Source organism: Amphiura filiformis, chromosome 11 (genome assembly GCF_039555335.1).
Source record: "Amphiura filiformis chromosome 11, Afil_fr2py, whole genome shotgun sequence".
Taxonomy (NCBI): domain Eukaryota; kingdom Metazoa; phylum Echinodermata; class Ophiuroidea; order Amphilepidida; family Amphiuridae; genus Amphiura; species Amphiura filiformis.
Window position 1 is genome coordinate 27,921,644 of NC_092638.1, and position 12,715 is coordinate 27,934,358.

Genomic DNA, 12,715 nt, shown 5'->3' on the forward strand with positions numbered 1-12,715 from the left:
TGATATCGTTTTTTAAAGTGGATACATGTTAGGGAGTATGGGCGGTGCAAAAAAAGTTCGGAGGAGGGAAGGACGGGGGGGGGGGGCACTCACTAAAAATGGGTGACGGAGATGTGCGGCCACATTCTAAGACAGGCCACATTGACCCCATTAAAAACTGGCATTTTTCAACTCCCTCTCATCTCACCCAATGAACCCTTTCTTGTTTTACTGAACTCCCTCTCACCCAATGACCCCCTTAGTTTGTTTTCCTGTCACTAAAAGCCTGACCCACTGTTTTCAAAATTTCTGATAATCTTTCACTGACCCCATTTTTGTATTATTTTTCTTCAAATTTTTCAAAATTGTTCAAATTTTCGAAAAACTAATTTTTGAACAATTTTTCAAATTTTGTATCAAATTTTACATTTCCAGTCTCACTGAATGACCCCTTTTTTGGTCAGATTTTCCCAAGTCTCACGGAAAGATTTTTGGGATCTTCTCACTGAAAGACCCCCCTTTTTGGTGTCAAGGCTCTCACCGAAAGACCCTAGTTCAGTTTGAACTTCTTTCCGCACATCCCCGTCACAAAGCAAAGTTTAGTGCCCCCACTATAAAAATGGGTGACGGGGATGTGCGGCCACATCCCCCATTTGTCCCTCTCAAATTATGACCCCCTTTTTGTTTTTGAACTCGAAGACCCCTTCTGGGAAATGATAATCTCTCACTGAATGACCCCGTTTTTTCATTATTTTAGTCTTTCAAATTTTTCCAAATTTTGATGAATTTAAAAAAATTTTGTATCAACTTTTATATTTAGGCCTATATCTTATTGACCCAAATTCAGTTTCCCAGTTTTAGTGAATGACCCCCTTTTTTAGTCAGATTTTCTCCAGTCTCACGGAAAGTCCCCCTTTTTTTGGACCTTCTCACTGAAAGAGACCCTTCAAGGCCACATGTCACAGGGGAAGTTGCCCAAAGGTGTCAAAAATCATAGGCCTATGTTCCATGTTCAAAGAAATATTTTTGGAAAAAATCCGTTGCTTAGAGTTTACCCACTTTTCGAGAAAAACGTGATTTTGTGGAACATTATCCCATAGAAGCGCGTGTTATAGACAAATTTGTAATTAATATTTCATAAGAATGGAATGACCAATAGCGTTGCCAATCACGGACTAGTTGGGCGTTACCATGGTCATTGTTATAAACGAAAATGACATTGACCCCAAAACTCACAAAATCGGTCAGTACACACTTTCCAATTTCCTTATATTCAGAACAAAATTTTTTTTTTTATTGCAAAAAATGTTGATTTTATCAATTGCGGCATAAAATTTCGGTGTTTTTTTTTTTTTTTTTTTCTTTAACGTTCCGGAAATAGAGAATATCTTGATTGATTATCGATTATCAATTATCGCTTATCAATTATCGATTATCGATCATCGATTATTGATTGACACGACAACTCCTCCCAATAGACCCTTCGTAAGGGAGCGAATTGACGGGTTTGAAAATCATTTCCGCATGATTTTGAATGAGAAAAATTGAGATTATCTTGATTGATAATCGATAATCGATTATGGATTATTGAGTTTTAATTGACGGGACAACCACCACCACCACCACCCTACGTACACTTTACTTTTACTGTCACTAAATATGATTATATAAATTTTTTCATAACAATTTTATACTAGTAGGCCTATTTAATTTGATGTAATAAATAACTGAATGCTTTCATCATGATTAACATTAATAACATGCTTTTATTTATCAAAAATCGACTATGGCATAGTCTGCATGCTCTGGTACAAAAACAAGTAAAAATGGTTCAGCATTGGGCAAGTACAATGCTGTACCTGTACGGTGTCAAACACGCCAAAAATCAGGAAAAAGGGTATGATTTTCGAGCAAAATTCTTGCTTAGGGTAGGCCTACCAGAGTTTAATGGCAAAATAAAAAAGGGTGAAATAGACTATGTTTGGCTTCTATCAGAACACATCAGGTAAAACACGCTTTTCAATACAGAATAAATGCTAACCTCATCGTGACATCATCCACGCAGCAAAGTTCATTTCCCATTGAAAAAGCGTTAACGCGTTATCCGACGGATCTGCAGTCGACTATTCTGTTAGGGTAGGCCTACCGTATGTTTTGAGCTGTTTTAATGAATACAGGACACTTCGCCCACAATGCACTTCGCCTACACGCAATTTCGCCTACACGCCATTTCGCCTACGTGCCATCTCGCCCCCTTATTAATTAGCTATAGCGGCAATGCAACGCAATGGCATTGTGGATGTATAGGCCTACGATCGATGCGCACAGGATGTGTGTGTATTCAGACCGTACTATCAATGATGTATTCATGTATTCATTAAATCGCCCCATTGATTCATGGCATTGAATGGACGAGAATAGGCCTAGTGACCACGTCCTGGTGTAGTCTTGAGAATAGCCCGGTCGATAGGTGATGATTGTTTTTAATGATCGTGCTGTGGTGATTTGAAGTTGAAAAGTATAGTTGTATTTCCTCCTCACCTAATTTAGCTATATAGCGGCAATTAGAATAGTAGCTCAGTATTGCGTTTCCGAAATAAGGAAAGTATATCAAAATTTAATGGGCCTACGTTTCCTACGGTACCGTTTTTAGTCTTTTGGACGTTTGCATGTTTTCTTTATTGGGTAATTTGTAATATTCGTCTTTTATATTTCGTAATGGTTTTTTAGTGTTTGGCTTTGTTGTTGTTCTTGGTTCTTGCTATAATTTGTTATGTTGTTTAATGTTTATTTGTTTTTCTTCGTTTGGATTTATTAAAGCTTTGTCTGAGTAGATTTTTGGTTATATTTTCAATTTAGTTTTTTCCTTTAATTAGTGTACTGTTGTTTGTGCTTTTCTTTGTTTGGTAAATTAATTTCTTTGTTTGGGATAGGCCTATGGCTTTTTGCTTGTTTTTGTTATAGTTCTATTTTGGCTTGGTTTGGTTTGGTTATCCTTTTCTTTATTTTGTACTGTTTTGTAGCCTATATACTAATTTGGTACGATCCTATTGTTTTTTGTATATTATGCGTTTTTGTTTGTTTATCATTTCGGGTCCTTAAAGAACTTTAGCAAAATTACCCTCGATTAGAGAAAAGCGAGGGTAATTAATTTTGTTTCACTGGTTTCATTTTCTGATATTGGATTTCATAATTTGATCTCATATACCTTGACACCTGCTGATGTTTGACCTTTTGCATGTCAACACATTCCTGGTGCTCTGGAGGTCAGCTGGGCAGGGGAGTAAGTTTCAGGGTTGGAATTGCCAGAGGGCATATAGTATGGTGACCCAAATGAAGTCCAGCTGGTTAGGATGACAGATTAACCACTGTGTTTTTAAGACTAACTGTCAATCATGCTCATGGCAATTGCCATAGCAACTGGCTGTCAAAGCTGAAAACATTTGAAGAAAGCATGGATTCAAACGTTTTAAGGATATGTACATGAAATGTTTTGTCTATATCAATTAATGTTATGTCTGTCTGTATTTTGTACTGTTTCCTTTTGATTTTGTTTATTTAGTATTGTTTTCTGACATGTTTGAGGGTTGGGTCTGTTTTTGTCCTATTTTTGTTTTTCCATTTTTATGTTTTTCTTTAATTTTTTTTTGCGTACGTATGCTTTTCTTTGGTCTTGCTTTCTTTTGGTTTTAGAGCTTTTTGTTCTATTTTTATGTTTGTTTTTCTACTTTTTGTTATGTGTTAATGTTATGTTATTGCTTTGTTATGTGGTTCTACTTTAAAAAAATATTTTTAGTCACAATTTTGTTTTACTTTTATTATCCCTTTTATTTGGTCTGATTTTATGTTTTACTGCATGTGTTCTTAACTTCTTATTATTGAAAAGCCACTTTTGGGTGGATTTTCGTGATTCCTGGTGGGTTGTTATTGGCATCCGAGTCTGACTCGCGGTAGGCCCTATCTGATCGGTATGGTCCACGTGGGTCTTTTATAATTTTCCTTTAGCTCCCGATAATAATATGATCTGCGAACTAATACACAGATTGTATAGGCGCTGGAATGAAATAGCAATTTTCTTCGTTTTACCTCATTTGTTTGGCTCGAAATTAAAAGGGGATAATGCGATCAGTACGAGCTAATATCGGAGCTATCAGTGAAAACTAACATTTAAATAGAAAGCTATTTTTTATGCAAATCACACATTATTGAAGGACCACTTCGTATGAAATGGGAATGTTTTGTGTAATAAACTAATTATATATAAATATAACATATTATTGTCTTTCTCGTGTGCCCACGGACAAACAAAGTATTTAAACGAATTTAAAAAGCATAATATTGTACTAGTCATATATTATAATGTAAGAGATGCTTTTGTATTTGTGTTGTGTATGTTGTTTTTTATTCTTTCTATCTTTAATTTTTTTTCTCAAGTTATTTGTCTTTTGTCCTGTTTAATATAAATGCAAAATGAATAAATAAAAAAAAAAAAAAAAAAAAAGGACCACTTCATATAACTTCCAAATCTGGGAGTTTGATAAACCTAGATTTGGAAGACACGTAGGCCTATGTCATGTGCACATTATTCATGCATGTCGTATAATTTATACGGGTGTTGAAACTTTACTTTATACAACAAACTGATATGTTTAAAGGAGGATTTCGTGATCCTAGCATCCTCTTTTTATGACATTTTTCAGTACATATCCACGAAAAAAGACTATTCCCAAAATTTCAGTTGATTCCGATTTTGCGTTTGCGAGTTATGCATGATTATGTGTATTACACTGCTCCATAGGCAATGCGTTGTAATTTCGTTCTGGTGCACCAGAACGAAATTCAAATTTCACGATATCTTTGCAAAACGAATTAATCTGCAAGAAATATTTTGTACATAAACATTATGTAGCCAGAGGTTTCCAGTGATATAAAAATCTCAACTTGTTTTGAGAAAAGTGGGGGATGAGGCTGTGGATCACGAAATGCCCCTTTAAGCTAGTACGCTATGTCGTACTCATGGAATGCTATTATTTAACCGTCTCAGCTTTTTGATAGTCCGACGAGTACCCGGACGAGTAGGACCTTTTTTTTTCTTTATAGTTACCAAACTATGCTTATACTATGATACTACTAATATCTCACATGCATGGCGTAAGAAAGACCTTGAAGACGAATCGCGAAAGTTCCTTTTCGGGTGGGGCGGTGACTTTCACAGTTTATCTTTCTTGACTGGCGATAACTCTTTGACCGTTCCTCATTAGGGATTTCCCTTTAAACAAAGAAGCACCAGCGCATATGATGTAGCATAAACACCGTCATCATGATATGACTCGTTATACTTAATTGCTTTGGCTTCAAGTATTTAGCATGTATCCTATATATAGGGTGGTGCGTTTAAACATGGCCTATCTCCCATCATGTTCAGTATACTCTAGCATTATACGTGAAGGTAACAGACTATGGGCAATTACTATGTGCATAGACAAGGAGACAGCCTCCACAGTGCAAGTTGAATCATGAATATTGGTCACATTTTTCAGATTTTACAGCGATTTTAGTGAATTGTGATACCAGAAGTAACTACTGCATGTTGTAGGGTTTTATGGGGATAGGATTTTATGTAAACAATGTCCGGCAAAAAGGGTAAACAAGCTGAGTGTAATCGGGTAATTAAGTTGTGTATGAAAGGCTGCAGTATTACTGAAGTGGCTAAAAGCTAAAAATCGTTCAACATCGTGGGTAAAGAACATTTGGGCGAAGCGACATTGGCCAACTTTGAAAAATAAAAAACGCTTGATTCTTCGAGATGTGTTCGTGAAGGGGTGTGTATGGAGTGTTAGGTGGGGTGTGTGTGCGGGAGTGGACGTAGAGAGAACAAATAAACAAATCAAAGTCAATGAGAAAAAATATAAAATTATAGTAGAAAGAAAACAAAACACAGATTCCAGATTCAGTTTTATGCGCGCAAAAGTAACATTTTCCATTTTCGCGCTTCATTCTTCGAGGTGTGTTCGTGAAGGGGTGTGGGTGGATATGGTGGGTGTGCGGGAGTGGACGTAGAGAGAACAAATAAACAAACCAAAGTCAATTAGAAAGATTAGAGAATTACAGGAGAAAGAAAACAAGTTCAGTTTAATGCGCGCAAAAGTAACATTTTCCATTTCCGCGCTCAATTCTTCGAGTATAGGGAATACATGTGTTCAATATATGAAATGGGTGGGGGGTGTGGGGGGGTGTGGTTAAAGGTTTATGCCTACAGCGTCAAATACCCCATTCCTGCATTAAAAGTATACAGTACGTGCATGATGATACATTCCAACCCGTGCTGCACTCCAAGAGTAGGCCTACAAATGTCGGAAACCCCGTTCTTCTATATAGGCCTAGGCCTAACAGGAATTTAGCTTCAGTTTCCTCTTGTCTTTATAAATTAGGTAAAACTAGTAGGGGACCCGGATCCCCGCTAGTATAATATATTTAATATTATTATTTGCGGTCATAAGGTATTTCGGGGCAAAATTGTGCGATAAATAGGAGTAGGATCCAAAAAATAAAATAAAAATAATAATAAATAAATAAAAGAAAAATCTTTCGGGGGCAGTTGCTAACCTTTTGAGGGAAGACCCCCCCAACAAAAAAAAAGAATTCTTTCTGGGCCATATTCTAAAACCTACGACTTTTTCCACAAAATGGTCTTGGGAGCTGGCCTTTTGCTTGAAAAAAAAACCAACCACATGCTTGAAAAGTTTAATGATATAAATCTAACATATGAGGGTAGTTTTATTATTGAACGAGTTCATGAGTTTAAATATCTTGGAGTAAAACTTGATTCTAAACTTTCTTGGTCAGCTCATGTAGATTATTTATGTAAAAATGTTTCTAAAAAATTGGTGTCATTAGGCGTGTTAAATACTTCCTGCCTCGTCAAACCATTGTTATGTTATCAAATGCACTTGTTATGCCTCAATTTGATTATGGAAGTTCTGTATGGAGTAATTTTCTAGTGAATTTCAAACAAGGCTGCAAGTGTTACAAAATCAGCTAGCCAGGACAATTTTATCTGCAGATATTAGAACACCAATAAGTAACTTAATGAGTGCACTAAAGTGGTTAAAACTAAATGATAGATGGCAAAATCAACTTCTCGTTTTATTTTTTTTTTTAAACTAAAACTAAAAGTGTTTAAGAAATATAGGGCCATCTTATCTATCATCCCAATTTGAATTTGTTCATGATAGTCATATGCATATTACCAGGAATCATACATCAAACACTTTGGTTGTACCAAAATGTAATTCAAATTCAGGCAAGCGTACATTCCATGTCAGAGCTGCTAATACTTGGAATGAAATTGCACCTCAAATCCGCAAAGAATTAAATAATATGTCTTTGTATCAATTTAAAGTGCAAACAAATATTTCTGCTAAATAACCTGTATTTCTATTCCTTATAAATTGTACTTTTATAAGAAGATCTTAACTTTAGTTTGTATTTTATATAATCTTTGCCATATGTAACCAATATTATGCTTTTGATTTATCATTTGTATTTACCGTTTATCAATTTATGTACTTTACATTATTTATAATTGTATGAGGGCCTGCTTGGAAAGCAGTGCTTGACACTGAAGTGGAATTATCCTCAATAAAGAAAGATTATTATTATTACGGTATTATAAACTGGTCTTTGGATGTGTAGGTCTACAAGGGAGCGCGTTACTAATAATATTTGACAAAGAATAACCCAAAATTAAAATTTTACCGAAATCGTATTTAGTATTAACCAGTTTTGCAAACATTTGCAACTTTTTCTTCTTCGCGTGCCTCCGATAGGCCTACGTCGCAAGCACAAAACATGGCCCGTATAATTCTCGGGGTCTTAATCAAACTGAGAGCATACTTGACCCGGGACTTATCAAGCAATCGATCGTACATCAGTGTGTAAGGCATGCGGCCGCGCGCGGGGCCCGGGACTTGTCAAGGAAGGTACGTCGGTGTATTCTGGCATTTTTGCGTGCTTGGATCACGGTACCATTGATTGAACATAACCACACCCGGCGTTTTCGTGTAAGTGGTAGCTAATATCCGCCGCTAACACGCGGTGCAAAAATGGGGCATAAAATGCTGTATGCTGCTGGCGTTTGTTGTGCTAGTTGTGCGCATTTGTCTTTGAAAAATTTGCCAAATATTTTTTCCCTTAATTGTTTCATTAGGCTATGTCAAAGAAGATCTTCTCTGATTTAATATCTTTTATAGGACTGCAACTTTTAAAAGTTTTGAACATCTCAAACTTTATTTTAACTGAGTTTGAGTCGGTAAAATGAATGATTCGGTTAAATATAAATACACAAAACTCGCAAGCGCTTTTGTTGGCCATATTATATAAATTATTAGGCCATTCTGGCCATAATTAATGTATAATGTATTTTATTTTTACAGGTATGTTTTCATGAACAAAGAATCAATTAGGCCCTATTATAATTTATATAATAAAATAAAATACATAAGGATTTAACATACAAATATATTTATAAGGCCTAAATTTCGGACATATTAAATTAATTATTGTTCGTGAAAATATACTAAGCTAATATAATCTAAAAAAGTGATGCGGATGATGGGAAGCTTGGAATCAACTTTCATTACCCTTATGATTTTGTATCATAATTCAATGGCTCGTCTTCGTGTGCATGGTCCGGACTTAGCACAAAACATGTTTTAACACTGCCCGCAATTACAATTTTTTTGTTGCGCACACTACCCGTCCTCCAACACGCTGGCAAGTAAATACTTCCGCGAAATCGCCGGGTATGACATGGGTAAATCAATGGCACTGTGACCGTAGCACGCAACGTATCCAGTATATTCCATTTCCGGGCCATTCCGTGGTTTGGCTGGCGGTGTGCAGGCACGCAGGGGACTTGTCAAGCAATCGTCGGCAGCAAATACCCGCGGTGTAAAAAGGGGCGAAATGCACAGTACAGGCCCTGCTCGCTGAAAATGGCCAAACATTTATTTTAAACACTTTTATCACGTTATCAAGTTATTAAAAGCAGGCTGAAAGTTTTAACAAACAATGGTAGGGCCTATCTGGTAAAATATTAAGAAAATTAAGACTGCCGTATTTTTCTTTATAATTATCTTCATAACAAACAATGGTAGGGCCTATCTGGTAAAATATTAAGAAAATTAAGACTGCCGTATTTTTTCTTTATAATTATCTTCATAAAAATTCACGTATAACACACTTTAACACGAAGTTATCAAATTATTAAAAATGCATGTTGAAAAAGTGCATAAACATATTAAAATATATATTTAAAAATATTGTTAGGCCCTTTAACCACATCAGCACGGTGTGTCCAAAACCGAACATAATCTACACCGGGACGCGGACGGTAGGGGCCTCAAACGCACACACATTACATATCCCTGCCCACACACACACCCACACAAATTTGTTGAATATTCCCGAACATTCATATTGGAACGAATCCTAATATTATTCCTTCTTTTCCTTCCCTTTCTTTCTTTCCTTTCTATTCATAGAGTATATAGACACGCAAATCACCACCATCGGCCTGAAAAAGCCGTTCAAATAAGTTTGGCTAAAATTCACCATTTTGGCCGCCATTTTGAATTTTGGAACATAAGGAAGCCATTTTGGATTTCGTAAACTGTCTAAATGACTTTCTCATGTCCATAAACATATATTTAGACACCAAAATCACCACCATTGGCCTTAGAATACATTTTTAGTAATTTTGACCCCTACCCCCCAGAAAAAAGCACTTTGGGCACATTTTTAATTAAATTGGACTACGGGAGCGTGTTTTACGCAAAATTTCAGTCTAGAAACCGTATCAAACATAAAGTGAACACTATTTTCCCATCCGCGCGTGAATGCTAGCCCGACTATATACATCCGCAATCGCCATTGCAATGCATTGCATTGCATAGGGGGCGAGATGGCACGTAGGCGAAGTGGCGTATAGGCGAGATGCCGTGTAGGCGAAGTGCGTGGGGGCGAGGTGTCCTGTTTCCGTTTTATAGCATATAGGCTACTTGTTTAAAGGGCGCGTTTCGAGAGCCATGATACCTCCCAGTGGGCACAATTGGTTGCTACTATCTTGTGTCAATGTCAATATCTAACGTTGGACGACGGTTGCCTGGAGGATGGATATGAAAGTTTTTTTGATGCCAAAATAGAACGTTGGTGCGACGTCCACATTCAGCGTTGTGCAGACGTTAGCCAACGTCGATCCAACATTGACCCAACCCTAATAAAGATGTAATTTGTGACGTTGGGCTAACATAATATCGTTGATGTTGGGCCAATGTTATTAATCCATCCAGTGACCAACGTTAAACCAACCATTAATCCAACGTTAATCCAACCATTGGCAAGTAACCCCAAAGAGACGAAAAATCATGAAAAAAAAGAAAGACAAATATTATTTAGTAGCATATATTCTGCTTACACAGAGTCTTACACTTAATACTGTCTATATTACAACGGAAGCAAATTTCTTAGCTTAATTTTATACATAACACTTACCTTGATGTACCTTCCGGGATTCGAACCCATGACCTTTGGATTATGAGACTGATGCCCTACTGACTGAGCTAACGGGTTTTACATATTCAATGAAGTGTTTTAAGTTAACATAAGCAATATTTTGATGGCTAAACCTGCTAAAGTGAATTATTTAAAGGATATTGATCAAATTTACTGTAAATATTGATAACATTTACTAAATTTGTTGATTTTTTTTCTTTCTTTTTTTTTAAATAAAAAATCTTACTGACGATTGAATTCCCAAGTTTTATTGTTATTATAAATATAATTATATATTTATTAGGTTTATATATTACATTATCACTAAGCATTATATTCATCACCATCATCATAATCATCATCATCATCATCATCATCAACAACATCATCATCATCATCATCATCATCATCAACATCATCATCATCATGAGTTGCAACATCATCATCATCCTCATTATTATTATTATTATTATTATTATTATTATTAGTTTATCTAGTGGGCTTTTATAGTCTTTATTTAATGTTACACTTTAATACGCCTAGTAAATAGAAAATGTTGGACCAACTTGACCATTCCGATGACTTGGAAACAGTAGGCCTGTCAACTGTCATGCTGTTTACCAACCGGTCCGATATCGCGGACGGCATTCTGACCGTCATATTAAGGTTTGTGCGACGTTCCCAATCTCGGCGTAAGAAACTGTCATTTTAAGACAATATTAGCCAAATGCAACATATTTATCGTCGGTCGTACCGATGTCGTCAATGAAGTGTTACCGTACTTCAACGTTAGTATTGAGGTCATACGACAACCAGCGTATGGCAGACGATGTCGTCAAAGAAGTGTTACCTCAACGTTATATTGAGATCGTACAACAACCATTGCACGGCAGTCATTATGTGACCTTAATACAACGTCTTTATCGCAGTTGTACCGATGTCGTCAATAAAGTGTTGCTTCAACGTTAGTATTGAGGTCATACGACAACCATCGTACGGCAGACGTCTTCAATCATTGGTGCACCGATGTCGTCAATGAAGTGTTACCTCAACGTTATATTGAAGTCGTACGACAACTGTCGCAGGGTAGTCAATAGGTGACGTTAATGCAACATCTTTATTGTCAGTTGTACTGATGTCGGCAATGAAGTGTTGCCTCAACGTTATATTGAAGTCGTACGACAACTGTCGCAGGGTAGTCAACAGGTGACGTTAATGCAACATCTTTATTGTCAGTTGTGCTGATGTCGGCAATGAAGTGTTGCCTCAACGTTGTATTGAAGTCGTACGACGATCGTCTTACGGCCGACATTACCACAACGTTTGTGCGACGTCGTCACTAATAGGTGTACTGACGTCCTAGATTATTACTTGCGTTAACGTTGGAATTTGGTTGCCCGACGTCCGATCTTATTACAACGTCCATACAACGTAGTTTTTCCCGATTGTGCCCACTGGGCTGAGCATGGTGTCCATCAGTAGTGTAAGTGCCCCCCCCCGGCCACCGGCCCCGGGACCTTAAGGGCTCGGCTCGGGTTTATAGCAACGTTTGCACAGTATGGGTCATGAGAGCACATGTATGTAGGCCTACCGTTAATTTTGTAGGCCAATTTTCAATTTACACTACTTATGAATGATAACAATTTATATGATTTCAGGCGATGTGTCTACTGTGTTTTTTGCTTCTGGATTAGGCCCCCCTAATGTTACTCATAAAGTTTTACGTGCCAAAAAACTGGTTTACTACCATGTTCATAGAACTCCAAAAATGTTATGACCGCGAGTCCTATACATTTAGTTAGGGGTAGGGCTCAGTGCAACTTTAGAAGCCCCCCGGTGGTAATTTCCAAAAGTGCCTCCCGGGAAGTGCCTGCCAAAAAAAGCCCCCCGGTGGTAATTTCAAAAGTGCCTCCCGGGAAGTGCCTGCCAAAAAAATGCCCCTTCCCTAAGCTTTGCACATGCCAAATTTTCAAATGTGAGATTCTGAGGGATAAACCCCCTAGAGTACCACAAAAAGACTTGGAAGTGATGCTTGTTCTCTAATAAACGTATTTATATGTATGAAGATTTCATAAATCATTCCAAAGTCTAAAAAATTGAAAAATCTAAAAAAAAAAAATCTGACAAATCCCAGAAATTGAGGAGGGAGGGACGAGAACCAAAATATTAATTTTACACGGCC